This window comes from Empidonax traillii, unplaced genomic scaffold, assembly GCF_003031625.1.
Source record: "Empidonax traillii isolate 1590-97213 ecotype Southwest subspecies unplaced genomic scaffold, ASM303162v1 scaffold239:size738852, whole genome shotgun sequence".
Lineage (NCBI taxonomy): Eukaryota > Metazoa > Chordata > Aves > Passeriformes > Tyrannidae > Empidonax > Empidonax traillii.
In genome coordinates, this window is record NW_020955432.1 from 330,547 (window position 1) to 349,033 (window position 18,487).

At 57.5% G+C, this 18,487-nt stretch overlaps 1 protein-coding gene across 4 annotated transcripts in view; it reads left to right on the forward strand.

Moving 5' to 3' along the window:
• Positions 1-1,854: 1,854 nt before the first annotated feature.
• Positions 1,855-18,487, forward strand: part of DLGAP4 (DLG associated protein 4) — a 150,773-nt gene continuing 134,140 nt past the window's right edge. For 2 of the 4 annotated variants that reach the window (XM_027888494.1, XM_027888493.1), the window contains exon 1: positions 1,856-1,939. The gene's annotated coding sequence lies outside the window, so the exon portion shown is untranslated. Of the gene's footprint in view, positions 1,940-18,487 lie in introns of all 4 variants that reach the window. The other 2 variants (XM_027888492.1, XM_027888495.1) reach the window with 2 other exon arrangements.

Below are 18,487 nucleotides of genomic sequence, written 5' to 3' on the forward strand. Positions count from 1 at the left end.
CAGAGAGCACTGTGGAGCTCATTGTTCCTTTCTGCTGGGTCATTTCCCCTTAGGGATGAACTGAATGGTCAATTCTGTATTCAGGACTGGGAAGGCAGCTGCACTTTTGCTGAATCTGCTACAGGAAGGAAAAAAAAAATCTGTATATTTCCATTTTCCTAGGAGAGTGAAGCCTCTTCCCCAGGAAGCCAGCTCTCCATTTGCAAAAGCACCAGGGCAAAGGGGTGGGAAAATACCCATGATAGCTGCTCCCAGCATCTTGCTCACCCCTCAGCCCAGGCTCTTAATGCAAGTGCACGGCAGCTGCAGAGTTATTTTACAGAAACGGGCAGCCCTGGCTCTCTGATCACCTCACTTCCCTCGGGACAGCCCTGGTCAGGCATCCCAGAGCAACAAGGTCTGTGGATTCGCAATTACCTCTCAAACCACCGATACCTGGATCAATACCCAGATCTCCTGAAGCCAGGTTGGGAATCCCTGGCAGAGGGAAGTCCAAGAGCTCTTGCTCTCTCTCTCCTGCATGGAGCCGTCTGCTCGGTGTACCTGAAAGATCATCACCTGCCCTGCACACACCTTGAAGGGCATCCAAATAGAGAGGCTGTTGCTCTAGCCAGGATCCTCACCTCTCCCTGGGAGAGGGCTACAGGGTTGGCAGGCTGGGCACAGGGAATGCCTGCCATCCAGTCAGGAGCAAAGCACCCTGAGATCCAAGAACGTGTGAGGAGCAAGCATTGCTCTGCAGCCCAGTGCTCGCAAGGTCATCTCTAGCCCATGACAAGGTCATCTCTAGCCCATGACAAGGTCATCCTAGCCCAGGGAAAGGTCACTCCCAGCCCAGGGCAAGGTCACCCCCAGCCTGTGGGAAGGAAGACATATGCACCATAGTGACCAAAAGCCCTGAGCAGAAGAGGAGCAGCAAGTGAACAGTTGAGCCTAATTTGTGCAAGGTTGTAAATGAATTTCACTGTGGCAGATGGTCAGTGGATTATTTTCCAGAGGGTTAAGCAAGACCCAGATTAGGAAAAGCTGAGAAATTTTGATGTGGCGCGCAGGACGTTACCCTGGGGCTCAGGACACTGGGACCCCAATGCATTAGTGGGTTCGTGACTGTACAGGGGGGTGGAAGAGCCCTGTCTGAGCAAAGTTGGGAGGGTGCAAGGGCAGGTAGGGGGCCAAGCGTGCAGACTCTGTGCACCAGGTTGGCAACACCATCCAAAGGTGCCTCCCGAGCTTTCCATGTCCAGCTCCTGGCTGGAGTGCCTGGTGCCCCACGGCTGGGTCAGCCTTGACTTAGAGGAGCACATTTCAGTTCCTGGAGGGGGCCTTGCCCCTGCCCTGGGCCTGTGCGGGGCCGTGCCCACCAGCCGCAGTCCGCAGCCTTTGGCGACCCCGGCGGCATCCCTGGGTGCCGAGCTGGTGGTGCTGTGCCGGGCTGGGTGGGGAGGGGGTGCTGCGCCGGCCCCGCTCCGCTCCCTGCCCTGATTTCCTTGTGGAAATCCCAGAGTCTTCTCCAGATCCAGCTCTGGTTTTGGGGGCAGCCATCTCCCTCTTTCCTCTTCCCTCCTTCTGCTCTCCTTCCTCCTCCTCTCCCTCCCTCCTCTCCGCACTGTGCTCTCCGGGGGCTCTGGGTACCGCTGCAGCATCGCCAGCCCCCTCCATGCAGGCGGCTAGGGCGCGGGGCGGAAGGGGAGGGCTGCGGGGGCCAAGCTGAATGAATGGGCATCGCCTCGGTGCCGCTGGAGCCTCCGCATAGGGGCGAGGCGGCCGCACCGCGCTGCGGGCAGGGGGGCAGAGGGGCCGGCCAGCGGCCGGGGCCGGGGCCAGGGCCGGCCGGGCCGAGCCGAGCCGAGCCGAGCCGAGCCAGGCCCTCCGCCCAGCCTGCCGGGGCGCTGCGAGGAGCGGGCGCTGCCCCGCCGCGGGACCCCCACAGCCGGGCCAGGTGAGGAGGGGGCTGCGGCGGGGCCGGGGGCGGCCGCGCCGGGGGCGCCGGGAGCGGGGCGAGAGGCGCAGCCCTCGCCGGGGGGGCGGTGCGGAGCCGGCGCTGGGCGTGCGGGGATGGACGGTGCGGGGCGAAGGTACAGACGATGGGGAAATGGGTTGGACCGTGCGGGATGGAGGGATGGACGGTGCTGGGCGAAGGTCCGGACGGTGCTTGGAAGGGGCTTGGAAGGGACGGTGCGGGTTGGATGGCTGGACGGTGCGGGGAAGGGGTTGGCTGATGCAGGGCTGTGCTGGCTGGTGCGGGAACGGGCAACAAGGAGTTAAGTGGCTGCAGCCCAACCAGGCTCAGAGCGTGTGTGTGTGTGTGTGTGTGTCAGAGAGAGAGAGGGAGAGATCCCGCACCCCCGGGGGGCGTGGCCCATCCCACCCCACGCGTGTCCATGCGGGGCAGCGGGCGGCCGGGTGGCGGTGCGGGCTGCGGCGTGGCGGGGCCGCGACTGCGCAGGGGTGCGGGAGTCGCGGCAGAGCCCGGCCACGTCGCTGCCTCCCTGTTACTCACAACACATATATGTGCATGTGCGGGAACCCACGGCCCCGCGCGTGTAGGTGGGACCCGCTGCGGAGCCCGCGTGTGCGGCTGTGTCGGGTGCGGGACCCACCGTGCGCGGCCGGTGTCGGGTGCGGGGCTGAGCGTGGCCCCGTTTCCCCGTGCGTGCCCACCGCATCGAGCCTGTGCGGGGGAGCGGCCCCAGCCCGAGCGTGCGGGTGTGCGCGGCCCGCGCCTGCGTGTGCTCTGCTCTGGGGTGCGTGTGCCGCTTTGGATGTGCGTGTGTGCTGCTGGGGGCTGCATGGTGCATGCACGCGTGTGCTCCGGTAGGTGATGTTGTGTTACTTGTGGGTGTGCGCGCAGTGAGGGGGTGTGGGGGACCGGGGGCGTGTGCCAGGGAACACTTAGGGGTGTTGGAGGGAGCAGGCACGTGTGGGGAGGTGCGTGGGGTCTGTGAGCACACATGTGCCCAGGCTGCCTGCTCTCCCCGGGCCCCATCCTGGCTACACCCCCTGGCCATCTCCCGGCAACTGTCCCTATCGCATGAGCAGTCATTGGCAATGCGTATGGCCCTGGCCTAGGTTTGCCGTGCCCGGGATGTACCCTCCCCTTGTCCTGGGACGGGGATGCTTTGCAGTGTGTGGGCGGTGCCCGTGGGCAGACCTGCCAGACCCTCAGTCCATTGCCCAACTCTCACCCTTCTGCCTGACCCACAGTCCTCTTCGTGCTGAGGATCCCGTGTAAAGATGCTCTGGGTTTCCCAGAGCCATCAGGGCTGTGGGGAATGGAGCCAGCAGGGAATGGAACCGGTCTGCAGAGCAACTGTGCCTGGCAGGGCGAGCTCTCCGCGTGCCCCCCCAGTGCTCCTTTGCAACAAGGGCCTGGATCTGCCCTGGGGTGGTTGGGTCATTGCATTTGCATTAGACTTTTGGAGGGGCGGACGAATGTCCCCCCCACGTGCCAGTCCCCTCCAGGAGAGAGATGCCTCACAACAAAGTCTCCTATGGGCATGACGCACTTAGGAAGCTCCGATCTGAAATGAGGCCCAAGCCAAAGAGGGATTTAGAGCCTTGTTGCCATAATTTCCGTTGGAGTTTGGCACCACATGCCTTTGAGGATCATAGCCCTGGTGACCTTCCCGACACCATGCCCCCATCCTGGTGTGGGGCGAGCACCTGCAGCACCATGAGCAGCCACATTCATGCAGATGTGCAGGGCTGGCATTCCGCAGGACCTGGGCATCTCGGAGCACTTCCTGCAAAATGGACTCTCTGAGCCTCACAAATCCACCTCTGACTGCTTCTTCTCCAGGGAAGCCAAACACAGAGCCAGCTCAGGGGCTTCCTGCAGGAAGTTATCACCTGGTAGGAGCCACCAGTCCTGCTCTGGGACATGGGGCTGCTGCTTATGCCAGCAAGAAGATGGGGCTTTTCTAGCTGTGGACTTGGCAGATGTGGCTCTGATCTCTGCAGCAGCTCAGCTACCTCACTCCTCTCCATGTCCATGACGCATGGTACAGTTGGAAGCACGGCTGCAAGTGGTGAGGAACAGAGCAGCTCCAGAGAAACATGCCACTCTGCAGCAGGAGACTTCTGCACCTTCCTACACCCTTGTTCTGGGTGGAATTTCACCCTCGGAGAATCAACATCTGGCAAGCCAGAAAAAAATATAAATCGAATAACCATCAGTAGTAATTGGAGACCGGTTTGGAAATTGGTTTGCTACCTGCATGCCTCCCAGGCAAGTTTTCCCTGTTAACCATTGTGCATCTTTGCATGAAAAATGAGACTTTATTTCCAGCCTGGGTAGCGGCAGCGCGGCAGGACGGGGATGAACACGCTGTGTCCCCTCTAATCTGCCCACAATCAGGCCTCTCCCAGCACTGAGCTGCTGCTGCCGCCACAAAGATGGATAGCCCGGGATCCAGATGGCAGCTGCCTTCCTTGCTGCCTGCATCATCCCCTCACCATCCACAGAGGAGAGGAGCAGCCTGTGAGGATGTGTCCCTGGGAGGGCCCTGTGCCCCAACAGCCACCTGTGTCCCAGGTTTCACCGCCTGGCTCAGGCTGGAGCCGTCAGCTCATGCCGAGTGCCATCAGCCCCAGGCGAGGCTGTGCTGGGCTGCCAGAAGCTGGGCTGACTCCCATTTGCTTTTGGATGGGGTTCAAGGAGCTGATTTGGAGCTTGGCGGGGTTTTTCTTCTCACTGTTGTCCAGCCTGGATCTGGGGCTGAGCTGCAGCTGGCTGGGCTCCCTAACCAGGCACACCAGGGGCAGGAGGCAGAGGGTAGCCCCTTGCTGCAGCTCCACATCCCGGGGCAACACGTCTGGTCCCCTTGAGTACAGTGGGGTGACCTGGGTCACCCCAAGCAGGCTGAGCATTTCCCACCTCCAATGAGGAAGCTGTTGGAGAGGGGCCTCTGGTCAGACTCACTGAAAGGGAAGGGGCTGCAGGTGATCACAGGCCATCACTGCAGTGGTCTGAGTTGGTTTGGGCAGAGACACTGCTTGATTATTCTTCATTTTGGGGATGTTTTCAGTTTTATGCAGAGTAAATGGACGTGAAGGTTCTGCTTGGGTCTGGAAGGGAAGCACTTGGCTTGAGCTGCTGTTTGAGGTTCTGTGTGTTGCCAAAAGCTGGTTAAGTACGACAGACCTTTGCTGAAACAACACTCCTGGGATTTGCACCAACCTCCTGCAGCCTGGGCTTGGCATGTCCTGCTCTCCATGGCATAAATGTGACAGGGTTTTGCAGATGTCTGTGTTCCACACTTTGTGCCTGCTCACACGTCTAGTCTGGGAGGTCATTTGGGCTCCTCGGTGGGCTGTGACTTTGGCTACCCCAACCATGCAACTACCTACAGAGATTCCTGTGGGCTCTGTGTATCTGTGTATGACCTTGTGTTGTAGTTTTGGTCGTGCAAGAGAAGATCCTACTCCTTGCTGCAGAGACATTGCAGAGAGAAGGTTCCCACCAGGCTGAGCTCTCCCGTGCTCAGGCAGGCTCCCATGGACATCAGCCTTTCTCATGACTGGATAATGGGTCTCGTTTCCCTTGGTAGGTGACAACGGGGTGACAGCACCACAGCTCCAGCCATTCCCCTCCCTGCACAGACTGCAGTGGGGCTGGAGGACTGGAACCCTCTCCCCACCACTTCTCTCTCAGCTGTGCTGGGGTGTTTTCTTCACCCACACTGTCTCAGGGCCTTGGTAGAAGAGCAGGCACTAGAGATGGTCGCTGATTCCTCACTTTGGGTCTCTGGGATGGCCCAACTGATGGCCAGGGATCTGCAGGGAGCAGCTTCCCTTTCTGATGGGGCAGCTGAGGAGAACATATGGCAAGTGTCCCTGGGGTGTTTTAGGGCATCAGCTTGTGCCCTGAAGAGTTTCTGTTGCTGCTTCCTCTGGTGTGAGACCCCCGCTCTGTGCCTGGGGTCCCTATGAGGAGGACAGAGATGAGTTGGTTGTGTGTCAGCCTGATTTGGGTCAGACCAAAGTCCTTGGCTGCAGCTGCAGGGACCTTCGCAATTTGCTTTGGGAACGTCCTCAGGGTGCCAATGCTTTCCACCATCTTCTTGCCCCTATGCTCCCTTGCTCTGTCCCCTTCAGTGTCTCCAGGGCTTGCACAGCTCTTTCTCTGTTCCCATCAACCACAGTCCTCTCCCAACCCATCACTGTTCCCCAGGACTGAGACAGCCCTCCCATGTTCTCCTGTCCATCACCCTCAATTCTCCCATGATGGTGGTAGCTGTGCCTTCCCAGGAGGCTGCAGGGCCGGCACGGGGTGGGCAAGGGCCACTTCCTGCTGCTCCGTCAGCAGAGCAGCACCCCACAAGGTATTTATAGGCTCAGTAATGTTATTCCCCTGCCAAACTATTACGGAAATAGGCTCAGTGTGTGTCATAGGAAAGAGGATTTTAATGGCACAGTTTTCACTGCGGGAATGAAGCTGATGCTCCCTCACCATTTTCCTTGTCCAATTAATCCTTCCCATGTTAGAGAGGTATGAGGGGATGGCTGCTCTGGTGGTTCATTTGGGCAAGTCTTTGAGATGGCACCTCAGCCAGGTGCCCGGCATCTGTGGGACAGGGACCTGCTGCCCTGCTCCCACCTTCGGCTGACCCAAATTGTGGGGGGACAGTGCCTCTCACCCTGCAGGGAGCAGCCTGGGCCCCAGGGACCACCTTCTTCCTGGGGCAGAACTGCTGGGGCAGCGAGGGCTCAGGGCTGGTGTTAGAGCCAAGCAGGTATAGTTAGTAGACAAGATCCTTTATCCAGTGATTTTTGTGTTCTGAGCAGATTTTCTGAACAATCAGAAAAAGGGCTGGTTTGGCATTTTCTAAATACCCCCCCTCCCCTTTCTGTCTCAGCTGGGCACTGCTGCTTGTTAGGGAAGAGGTCAAAGTCCAGTGATGTGTTAGGAGGTGTTTCAACTGGCTGGAATGTGGACAGTTTCTCAGCTGTTGGCTCATAACCACTGGTACCATTCCTTACCTATCCCTGCTTGCTGTGGGGAAAAGCCTCTGGGGTGGGAAAAACGATTTCATGGCAGGCCAAGGTTTGGGTTGTGCTTTCTGGGCAGCATGCTGGATATGTGGAGGGCATGGATAGACAGACCCACTGCAGCACCATGGCTGTGTGTCCTCCCCCCGCTCAGCGAGGAGGGTGTTGCTGCCTGAGGGGGTGATGCTCCTGAGGCCATGGTGCTCACAGAAGGTGTGTGCCCTGCACAATGGGGCAGCAGGTCTGGCCAGGAGTGGAGCACCCAAGCACCCCATGAGCTCCTCAGTCCTTTCCTGGAGCTGGCAGGGCATGGCAGTCCTGTCCCCAGCACTCGGGTCTGCTTGTGTGCTGTGAGCAGAGGAGAGCAACCCTCCTGCTGCCCTGCAGGAGCAGTGGAGGCCAAGGTGATGGCTCAGAGCCGTGGTGAGCCAAGCCTTTCATGTGACCCTGTGTGACCTGGAGACAGGAAGCTGGTGTAGATGGGGGCTCCCTGGGTTCAGGAACCCAAGCAACGGTGCAAGACTTCAGAGCTGCAGGAGCAGCTGCAGTGGAGCTGCTGACCGTGTGGCCCCTGCCCCTCTAGTGTCTCCTCTCCTCTGCTTGGAGCTGTGAGGTGGGGATGGAAACCTTCCCCTCCCATCACTACCTGGCAACCTCCAGCACTGCCAACCTGGGGGTTAGAGAAACTCACTTCTGGGGCTCTGTGCCCACTGCCTCAGGGCGAGCCAACCTGGGGCTGGTGGCCAGGGGTCAGTGATTCCCCCCAGCCCCTGGCAGTGCTGCCAGCAAGTACAGCAGACAAGCCCTTGCAGAGACAGTTTGGAAACTGGGAACTGCTGAACTAGAGAAAAACGTCCTTCCCGCATAGCCCAGCCTCCACCAGTGCTGCTGCTGGGAAGCTGCAGGCTCATGGCCATGCCAGGGTGCTGGGCACTGGCAAAGGGATGGAGAGACTTGAGGTCCAGGGCAAGGAGTGCAACTGGGGCAAACAGCCCTGGGAGGGAAGTCATGAGTATCCCCCAGGACCCAACCCTCCTACCCATGGCTCTGCAGGCCTCCCTTTGCTCCCTGCCTTTTGGTGGAGGGTGCTGTGGATGGGACTGTGTGGCTCTGGGGGCACCATCCCTTCCCTGTGCCCCTCCTGCCAACACCTCCATGGCTTCCACCCCCGGCTGCCTGCCCAGCCCACTGCACCCCTCAGCCTTTCCACTCCCACTTATTTTCCCGACAGTTGTTCCTCTCTCTCTCTCCGGTGGCTGCTTATCCTGAGATCAATGCTGAACCTTCTCCTCCTCCTCCTTGCTGCACTGTCCCGTCCCTTAGGACAGACCATTCAGCCTGCTCCTCCTCCTCTTTTTCCACTTCATTAATGAGTCTCTTTGCACTAAGAATTTGTGATAGCTGCTGGGCTGTGGAGAGAAGCATGGAGGCCACCAGCCCAGCTCCTGGGGTTTGGGTTGCATGGCACTGAGTTTGGGATGCCGTGTGGGTTCCTTGGTGCTCACTGAGCTCCTGGCACAGCACAGGGTGCATGGGGTGAGAGGGAGGGGACAGGCAGAGGGTCTTTTGCCAGCGTGCAGTGGCAGAAGGCAGAGAAGGCAGTTTTGGGCAGCTCCCAGCTGCTCTGCCATGGTTCTGTCCCTTTTCTGCCCTGCATGGTGTTCCTCACCCTCTTCAGGGCTTCTTCTTAGGGATGGGCAAACCCTGGGGTGGCCACCCTGCTCTATCCCTGCAGCAACGTTCCACATGGCCAGTGATGCTCCTGCAAGGCCCATGTATCTCACAGGAGATTTCCAGTGGCCTTGGTGGTCTTCAGATGCTGTGGGCTGCATGTGGCAGGGAGTAGGTGTCCTGCGTAGCCACCTGCACCTCACCAGCCCAGTGTGTGCCCATTGGCAGCAGAAGGCTCTGTTCAGCGTCTACATTTAAGGAAACTGGACTTTCCAAACAGGTTTTGTGGGCATTGCTTTAATTTCCCAGTGTCTCAACACTCCCAAACCTGAGAAACTGAGATGGTTTCTCCTCTGCAGGGAGGGAGGCTCCTGTTGTCACTCTCTCACATACACACGCATCACACACACACACTCTCTTATTTCTCTTCCTTCCCACTTTCCTCCTCCAAATGACTTCAAACACTTTAGGAAAATGTTATTTTCTCTCAAAGTGTTGTCTTTCTGCCTTGCTCTCTTGAGCAACCTGATGGCTTTCCCTTAGTTCATCATGTGCAGGGGTAGGGATGTCCCTGAGGAAGGGGGAAGGTGCTTGAGTGGCTGTGCTGACAGTGCTGGGCTGTCCCGGGGGTAACACCAAACCTGCCTGTGCTTCTAGTGGGGCTCATCTGATCCCTCAGAGTTGCTCTGAAATGAATCACATAATCACAGAATGGTTTGTTTTGGAAGGGAAATTAACAACAGGGACCTTGAAGACCATCTTGTTCCACTGTCTGCCATGGGCAGGGACACCTTCCATTAGATCATGCCCCATCCAAGCTGGCCTTGAACACTTCCAGGGTTGAGGCAGCCACAGCTTGTCTGGGCAACCCATGCCAGTGCCTCACCACTGCCTTTACAGGGAAGAATTTCTTTGTAACATCCAATCCAATATAATAGAGCAAACCCCTCCTGCCAGGTGGTGCAGTGAGGACATAGCTCGACTGTGCTCTCCAGGGTGCCATAGGGGTCCTGTTCTCCAGGAGCATGTGCAAAGGTGCCCACAGCCTGACTTCTCTGGGCAAGACCTACTTCCCCTGTCCATGGCAGGCTCTGCCATTGGAGAACTCCGTGGGCAAGGAGGGACCCAGGACAGGCTGGAGGTGGGCTGGAGTGAACCTCTTTTGCTGGCTGTGGAAGGGACTGACTCACAGCCCTCTCCCATGCTGTCACAAGCAGATGGATAATTTGATCACCTAGCAACTGAAATAACGTAGGGGGATTAAACCATCATCCCCCTGGGTGGCAGGGGCCAGGCAGCCCCCAGCTGCTCCCCAATCCCTGGGCTTCCCTGGGATTGGGATCAGGGAACCTGCCAGCCACCTGGAGTGGGATCATGCCTGCCACCACCAGCACCCCAACAGCAGTGGCTCTGGGGTCATGGCTGAGCTGGGGTGCAGGGCAGGAGGGTATGCCCCAGGACCAGCTCCCAGGGACATCCAAGGGGCATCTTCAAGCATATACAGAGGGGCTGGGTCTCCAGCATCGTTTGGGCAGGCTGCTGACTGGAGCATCCAGAGTTCCTGCATGAGGAGAGGGGGGACTGTGCCAGGACCTGCAGAGCACAGTGAAGTTTCTGGGAGATGAACACAGAGAACTTTGGGTGGGATCCACCAACCCTTTGTCACCCTCTCCTCTGTGTCCCACTGTGGCACCAGCTCTGAGTGCCCTTGGCTCCTGCCCAGTCCCTTGCCTGACACTCTCCAACCCAGAGAACAACCCCAGCATCAGTGTGTTCATTCCAGTTGTCCCATCACGGGCAGGAGTAGTTTGCTCATGGCAGAGTCTGGGTGCTGCCTGAGATGGCAGTTACCTCCTGATGGCTCCAGCGACCTCCAGTGGCTCTTAGCACAGGGCTGATATCCATCCCCATTCCTGGAAGTGTTCAAGACCAGGTTGAAAGGAGTTTGGAGCAACCTGGTCTAGTGGAAGATGTCCCTGTCCATGGCAGGGAGTGGAACAAGATGGGCTTTAAGATCCCTTCCAACCTAAGCCATTCTGGAATTCTGGGATTCTACTATGACCTTGCAGGGCAGGTGATGGGGACCTTCCGGGGCAGGGGCTGAGCTGAGAAGGAAGGCAAGTGCTGAGCAGGGAGAGGGACACAGAGCTGTGAAGACGTTGTTGCTTTTGGGGTGCCCAGGGCACCCATTCACAGGAAGCTGGAGTTCCTGTCCTGCAGACCCCTCCATGGCTCCAGCATGGCTGCCTGTGGGAGGTGGTGAGTGAGGACAAGCCTGCCCTGGCCACCAAGCTCCAGTGTCTTGCAGGAGCACCCTGCTGGACCCAGTGTGCTGCTCTGGTGCTCAGACCTTGTCGGCAGCGTGGGATCACTCAGCCCTCAGGGAGCCCAGTATGAGCCAGTCCAGGTGCTGGAGGATGGGGTGAAGAGAGACCACCAATCCGTTGAACACTGACCCAGACTATGCAACTGGCAGCCTCCCAGAAGCAAATTTCCATCCAGGCTGTGCCAGACCATCCTGTCTGGGTGTGGAGATGTGGCTGCTGCTCCCCTCCTCCAGCCGCTGAGGCTGAAGGCTGTGGGGCCATCCCAGTACGAGGCCTGGGGGCGGGCTGGCTGCCAGCACTGCAGCTGCTGGGCCTAGAGAAGGGCTGTGTAAATAGGGCACCCCAACTCCCAGCTGCTCTTTGTGGGACAGAGCCGATATAATTAGAAGAGACGCCCTGTTCCGTGCCAAGGAAGCCTCTGTGCTGCCACGGCCCCGGGAGCCCAGCAGCCCTACTTTGGTGGCACTGCTTGTCCCAGCAAAGGTGAGCCACTCTCAGGCGGGGAGCCCTGACTGGTTGGCTCCCTCCCTCGCAGTGCTTGGTCTCCTTGCTAGATGACCGTGTCTCTTCTCCTCTGCTGTGTGGTTGGTGGCTTTGGGGGACCCTACAGGAGGAGAGGCTTGGGGAGGTGATGCTGGCAGGAGCTAAGCATGGATCACACTCCCGAGGAAGTCTTTATACACCCTTTTTATTCCTCACCCAGAGCATGGTCAGGCACTGGAACAGGCTGACCGGGGAAGTGGTCACAATCCCAAACCTGAGAGAGCTCAAGGAGCATTTGGACAACATTCTCAGGCACATTCTGTGGCATTCTGTCCTGTTCAGGGCCAGGAGTTGGACTCAATGATCCTTAGGGGTCCCTTCCCACTCAGGAGACTCTGTGGTTCTGTGGGAACTCCTGCTTAGGGGTTATGACATCAAAAACACCAAATCTAGCCATTTTTACCCCTCACAGCAGCCAGGAATGTGTTTGGCATCCACACTCCTTTCAGCCACTTCCAGTTCCTCCACAGGGATGGGCTCAGACCAAGCACCCACCTGTTCCATCAGGGTCCCTCTGCCAGGATCCCATCTTGGTCCAGGGTGGATCTGTGGGTACTCTGTGCAGTGTGTTCTCCATGAGCATCCCACAGGCAGATGCAGGAACAACCAAGGCTCTGTGGACAAAGACCCAGAGACAATTTCAGAGAAAGAGAAAAGTAATTTTAATTCCACAAATTCCTCTTTACGCTGATCTGCTGGTTTCCACTGGAGCTGGAAGGCTGTTGTAACATTCCTGGGAAGGGATGTTCATTTACCTCAGGCTCAGGGCTCAGGTCTTGGGGCTTTCTCCCAGGAGTAAGAAGGGCAGAAGGAAGAAGGGCAGCTGCTTTGTCATCCCCCACACTGGGCAGGGAATGACTCCTCGAGGGCATGCCTGGGACCGTGGGGTATATCAGAACCTTTTCCATGAGAAGAAGTCACAGCATATTGTGGCCCTGGGGAACTTGGTGCAAGGAAGAGCTCTGACCCACCCTGGGCACCTGCCCTGGCCATGTCTCAGTCTGTGGAGTGCAAAGGGGTGCAGGTGGGACTCTTCTGCCTCAGTGCTGGCACAGGAGCCTGTCTGAGGGTCCCTGTAGTAAACTGTGGTGAGGCCCCAGTGTAGGAGGGGTGTTAGAAACCTCCACATTTTCCAAAGACCCACCAGGCTGTGACAGAGCTGCTGGGAACAGGGCAAGAGGAACAGGGGTAATGCTGGAGGCTCCTACAGTACGTGGCATCTCCTGCCCTTGGCAATGCTTCTGGAGTATGGAGAGGCATTTTTGATTGGAAAGCCAAAATGGTGGAGACCAAGCCATCACTGTAGCTGGCGAGGACTCAGCTCTGCTCTGGACCCAGCCCAGGTACTCCTCAAAGAGGGTCCCCCGTACTCTGCTGTATCCGGGCAGCTGTGTGGCCAGGAAGACCCCCAGGTCACCCCTCCAATCCCCCTGAGGATCAGAGCAGCTGCTGCCCAGCACAGGGCCCTCAGAGCTCCTGCCTGCCTTGTTTTAATTTCCAGTGCCATTCCTGCACCTTCCTCTCTCTGCCGATGAGATGGGATGGCTTTCTGGTCAGCTGGACAGTTCTATATAGGATGGCTCCATTTATCCTCTCCTGCAGGCACGAAGGACCAGCATGGGCACAGCACAGAGACCTGGGGGTCTCTGGCACCAGGACCTTGGGAAGGGGAATTTCACAGGATTCACAAGGAGGAGGGTTTCACAAGGATTCACAAGAACAAGTCCGAAACTGTGGATTTGAGATCATCTCAAGTATGAAGCAGGCTCCAACTCTCCTGTTTTCCCCAATGGTTGGAAAGGTGAAACTGGGAAGAAGCCAAAGAATCAAACACGATGCACCCGTACCTTGCTCCAAGAGGCACTGGAAAACTGATCCTTTGCTGGCAAAGCGGACAGGGACCTGCTGGGGACTGGAGACAGCCCTGGCACAGCTCTTTCTGTGAGAACCTGGCTGGCAGGATAGGCTCTCTCCTTGAGATTCAAGCATGAGGGAAAGAGAGAGCCCAGGTGTGTGGGGTCTTTGCTGGTCAGGGGCTTGTCATCACCTCCTTGAGCACCTTGTTCTGCCATCACCATCTCCTCCCCAGCAGAGAAAGGACAATGTCTATTTTTCCATCAAAATTTACTGGTTTTTTTAACTACTATCATAATGGAAATGTGGAATCTTGCCTCCCCTTGGAAGTCCGTGGAGCTTTTAACTGGTGTGGTGGGGGGCACTGAGTGCTCTTCCCCCAGCTGCTGTGCTGGCATCCCTGGGAAATTGGTGTCTGCAAAAAACATGCTCTTATGACATAAAAATGTGGCTGCAAGTCCTGTTTTCTCTCAGATCATATAAAGAACTTTTACAGGTAGATAGACTCATTAAGATCGAAAGCACTCATTCATGCTACTGTAACTCCTCTAGTAGTGGCTGGGCCTGGCTCTGTGATGAAGCTGCTCCTCTGTGGGTGCCTAGGCCTGGACCTGAGCCCTCCTGTCCCCTCCCTCTGCTTTCTCAGCAGGTTTGCATTCTTTTGTTGGGTAATGCAGGGTCAGGACTCAGTGCCCAGGGATTGCAGGGAGCACTTGGGGCTGAGCAGGGTTGGAGACCCCAGGGTGGGTCCTACCAGGGTGAAGGGCAGGGGGATCCCTGCCCTGATGCTCTTAGGATGAAGCTTGTACTTTCAGGCTCTGGCTCTGTGCTCTTCTCCTATGGAAAGTCGTGGAGCACTTTGGGAGGGAGCTGATCTGTCTGCCTTTGTGCCCATCAGTGGGTTGGGATTTGGAAGGGGTGTGGTGCTGTGGAATGGGGATCAGCACTAAGATGACATTTGGGAAGACAGAAGCTGTAGAGATGTTCCTGAGGTGGTCCTGGACCCACCTGTCCTCCTACCTGATCTGAAAGAAGTTTCTCACCCAGGAGAGAGAATCCAGGTCCTGTAAGGAACTACATGGGACACAGGGGCCCTGCCAGGGCCAGCGAGAGCTCGGAAGGGGCTGCAGTGGCTCTGCTGCTGCTCCTGGGCTGGGGCAGTGTCCTCTCCCTGGACACTCTGTGGAAGAGCTTCAGAGCAGGCTCCACACACTTGCCATCACCCAAAACACAGAGGCAAAGGGCTGCTGCCCCTGTGCCAGACAGGGCTGTGGGGGTCCTCTCAGAGGTCTGGGCATACCTGTCAGCATATGCAAGGACCCCATCACCCTTGCCTCTCTGGCAGTTCCATCTCAAGACAGGCCTTGGAGTCCTTCTCCAGCCAAATCCACCTCCCTTCCACCAGTGGCCAAGCAGGAGGCAAGGGGAACCCCAAGAACTGAGTGTGCTTGCTGTGCTGCTGCCCAGTCCTTGGTGTGACTTCCCTTCATGGGAAGGAGGGTCTGTGTCCCTCTGAGACAGTGCAGGTGGCTCCAACCTGGCACCAAGCTGCCCTTCCCTGGCAGCATCAGGCAGATCTGATTTGTCTCCCCTGCGTTCATTGGCCTCACTAAGCAGGTTTTAATTTGGTTAAATAAATATGAAGTAAAGGCAGCAGGGCTGGGAGCCAGATGGACAGGGGACATCCTTGGGAGCCGGGCAGGCTCTGCAGCAGGGCAGGACTCGCTGTGGGAGCTGAATGGGGTCGGGCAGAGCTGCTGGCAGTAAGGCTGGCAGGGTGGTCCTGGTGGGGTGGTCCTGGGCTCACTGGCTGGAGCAGATGTGGCTCCTTGCTGCGGTGTGCTCATGGCACCTTGCTGCCTTCAGAGCAATTTTAAATGGCTGCTAAAGAGCACTGTCAGAAGCACACTCATCTTCCTGTCCTAATTAGTGGATCAGACAGTAATTTGTAATCTGTTTGAATAGGAAGATCTGAGTGTCTAGCCCTGGAGCCTGGGCATGACAAAGGAATGGCAGCACAGAGCAGAGCTCTCCTGGCCAGTACCGTGTCCAGGCAGGGATGAGGGCTGTGTGCAGGGTCCTCTTGGTCCCTGCAGAAATTGCCCTCCCCTGTGTCTTAGGTCCAATTCCTCCTCTTCCTTTTCATTTCTCTTTGTGGTACTAAGTGTAAGCCAACCAGCACACAGCTGTCTCACAGGTCCTGCTGTTCCTGAGGTGGTGGTGGTAGCAGGGCAGTGTGCTTGGTCACCAGAGCCCTTTGCACCACTGGTGAGCCAGCTGGGCACAGCCACACCAGAGTTGGGATGGGCTGAGGTTAGGGAAGCCCTCCAGGGCAAACCCATCCCAGCGTGGGTCTGGTCTTAGGTGTGCTGGTGAGCGTTTGTGTTTTCAAGGCTGATAAATATAAAATGAGACCTGGGAGTAGAAGGGAGGAAAAAAACACCAAAAAGCTGAAAAATAAGATGTAAAGGAAGAGGAGATGAGGGCATGTGGTAAGCAGAGGACAAGGTGGTGAGCAGGAGCAGACCCAGGCTGGACGGACAGGGAGAGGAGGCTGGCACAGAGATGGGCTGCACTGGGGCCATCTAGAGCTGCATGTGGAGCAGAAGTGTGGTGTGATGGTCACAGCGTATCCCATGTGCCAGTGTCTCCGTGTGTCCCTCAGACAGAGCACAGGAGCAAGGCAGAGGGGGGATGCAGGTGGGGACTCACAGCAGCTTCTCTGCATGTGCGAGAGTCATGGACAGGACAGTGGCCATGGTGTGGGTGGACCTGAGCTGGTAGAAAGGTGACAGGCAGGAGCATGACCACAGATGCTGAGGTCACAGGAAGCTCCGGGTTTATGAGCAGGGGTGACAGGCTGGATTGGCATTGTGCAGACCAAGGGACTAGAGAGCAGCAGCACGTGGGACAGGGTCACGCTGCCTTCACCACAGTACAGGTGGCACTGAGCAGCTCCTTCGTGGTGGTGTCTTAGCATCAATTAGCTTGGGAAAAGCATATCTGTCCTGCATGCATTAACCTTTATAAATGGCTCAATGCGAGGAGCAGCCATGAAGCACAGAGGAGCTGTGGCAGTGGGGCAGACGTGGCTCATATTGTCAACCCCCCCCATGAAGAACCTGGCACAGGGGGCAGCTGCCCGTGGGCCAGACTGGGGGGTCAGAGCCAGTCCCAGGTGACAGAACAGAGGTCTTGATGGAAGGAAACAGCTACAAGCAGTGACTTCAAGGAACAGCACTTTCCTGCTGCATTTCCCCAGCCTTTAGAAGTGTTGATAATGGCAGTGGTGACTCACCATGCTTTACTCATCACTAATGACAGAGCAGGGTTCCGGGGCTTCTAGTGACTCTGGCTTAGATAAACCCAACCTCCCTCTCTCAGATTCCCATTAATAGGGAGGGTCTGGAGCATTTGGAGAGGGCAGGTGAGCAGCTCAAACTTGCAGGGCACCATTGTGGCCATGGTCCCCCCAGTCCCAGCTCCCCACAGCTCCCCCAGTGCTGAGGGTCTGAACCAGAGCCAGAGGGAGAAGGAGAAAGTGATTTTGCAGGAAGGCTGCAGAGTCACACCTGTAGAGGCTTCAGGAGCCACATGCTCCAGTTTTGGAGCTCATTCTTGCAACTCCCCCCACAGCTGCACTCCAAGGCGGCTGCCCACATATTCCTGGAGGGAATGGTGAGAGCACCTCAGCTCCCAGAAGAGCAGGAGGAGGTGTCTGTGGGATGGAGGGGCACTGTGGCTGCAGCAGGGGGTAGGCAGCCTCCGGAGTTGCAGTCCCTGCAGTCCATGGTCTTACAGAAACTTCTAAGTCAGCAGGGAAGAGCTTCTGTGGGGGTGAAGGAGATATTCCTGGATGACTAGCTTCAAGCCAGGCCTGGCTATGAGTGGTTTGGAGTGAACGCTGCATGGAGCAGTGTCACCATGAGGAGCAGGGTCACTGTGCAGAGCAGAGTCACCATGGAACAGAACGTTTGTACATGTCAGAGCCTGGATCCAGAGAGAAGATTGTCTCAAGGAGCTTGTCATCACTGCCGTGGACTTTGCCTTCCAGCCTGCCACACTTGTCACACTCCCCACGGAGATGTTGGTGGCCCCAGACTGCCTGGTTTAGGCAAACCAGAGGCCAGCCCACCACAAGTCCTCCCCTCCTGGAGTGGATCTGGATCCAGCCACTCCATGTGCAGTGGGTATTCTGACACCAGCATGGGCATTGGTTTAGATGAACTGGAGGGTTGATAGGATCAAAACCCTCTCCCCCCATGCGCTGGCAGCACACACACATCTGGTCTGCAGAGGTACCTGGGAGGGTGCACATGCCACGCTGGTTGTGAAGCCGCTGCAGGAGCAGGATGTGAAGGTGGAAATGGAAATGCTTTAGTGTGAGAGGTGGGGAGGGACCCGTGGGGCACAATGAGCTCTGCCTGCTGTCCTGACAGTGCTGCTTGCCATGGGGCCTGGGGGACTGAGGCACGCTGGGTCTGTGGGAGCTGCTCTGTTCATCCTGCATGGTTAGACCATGTCTGCAGTTGTATGTGTCCCTGCTGCACTGAGGCCAAAAGTCAGGGAGTGACCCTAGGGTCTAAGAACAGACTTCCTTGTGCCCATCCATCTTCTTTGGATGCTGGATGCATCCAAACCACCTCCTGGGACAATTCCTGCCTGTGCTCATTCCAAACCATGTGGAACTGGAGGGGTCAGGGCTTGGTCCCCAGGGCTGGAGAGGTTTACCAAGGCTGAGGCTGTGGGCTGGAGCCAGGGCTGCTCCCACACTGGCAGAGCAGGGAAAGGGCTCATCCTCCATCCTAACCAGGAACGTCCCAGCTCATGTGAATCAGAGAAACCCCTCCTCAGTCAGAGGAGCTGTACAGAGGGAACCGTGGGAGATTTCTGGGGGCTCCACAGGCACCTGCCAGCCTGGAACAGGGACTCCATGGCTGCTGGCAGCAGCCCCACAGGGCCGTGGGCTGCCAGAGGTGCCAGGCTCAACAGGGCAACCCTGGTACCTGCACTGCCAGTGGGTGAGGTGCTCCTGCAAATCCGTCTTCAAACAGCTTTTGGCCAAACCTAGGGGTTGGAGCTGCTTGTTTTGCTGTAAGGCA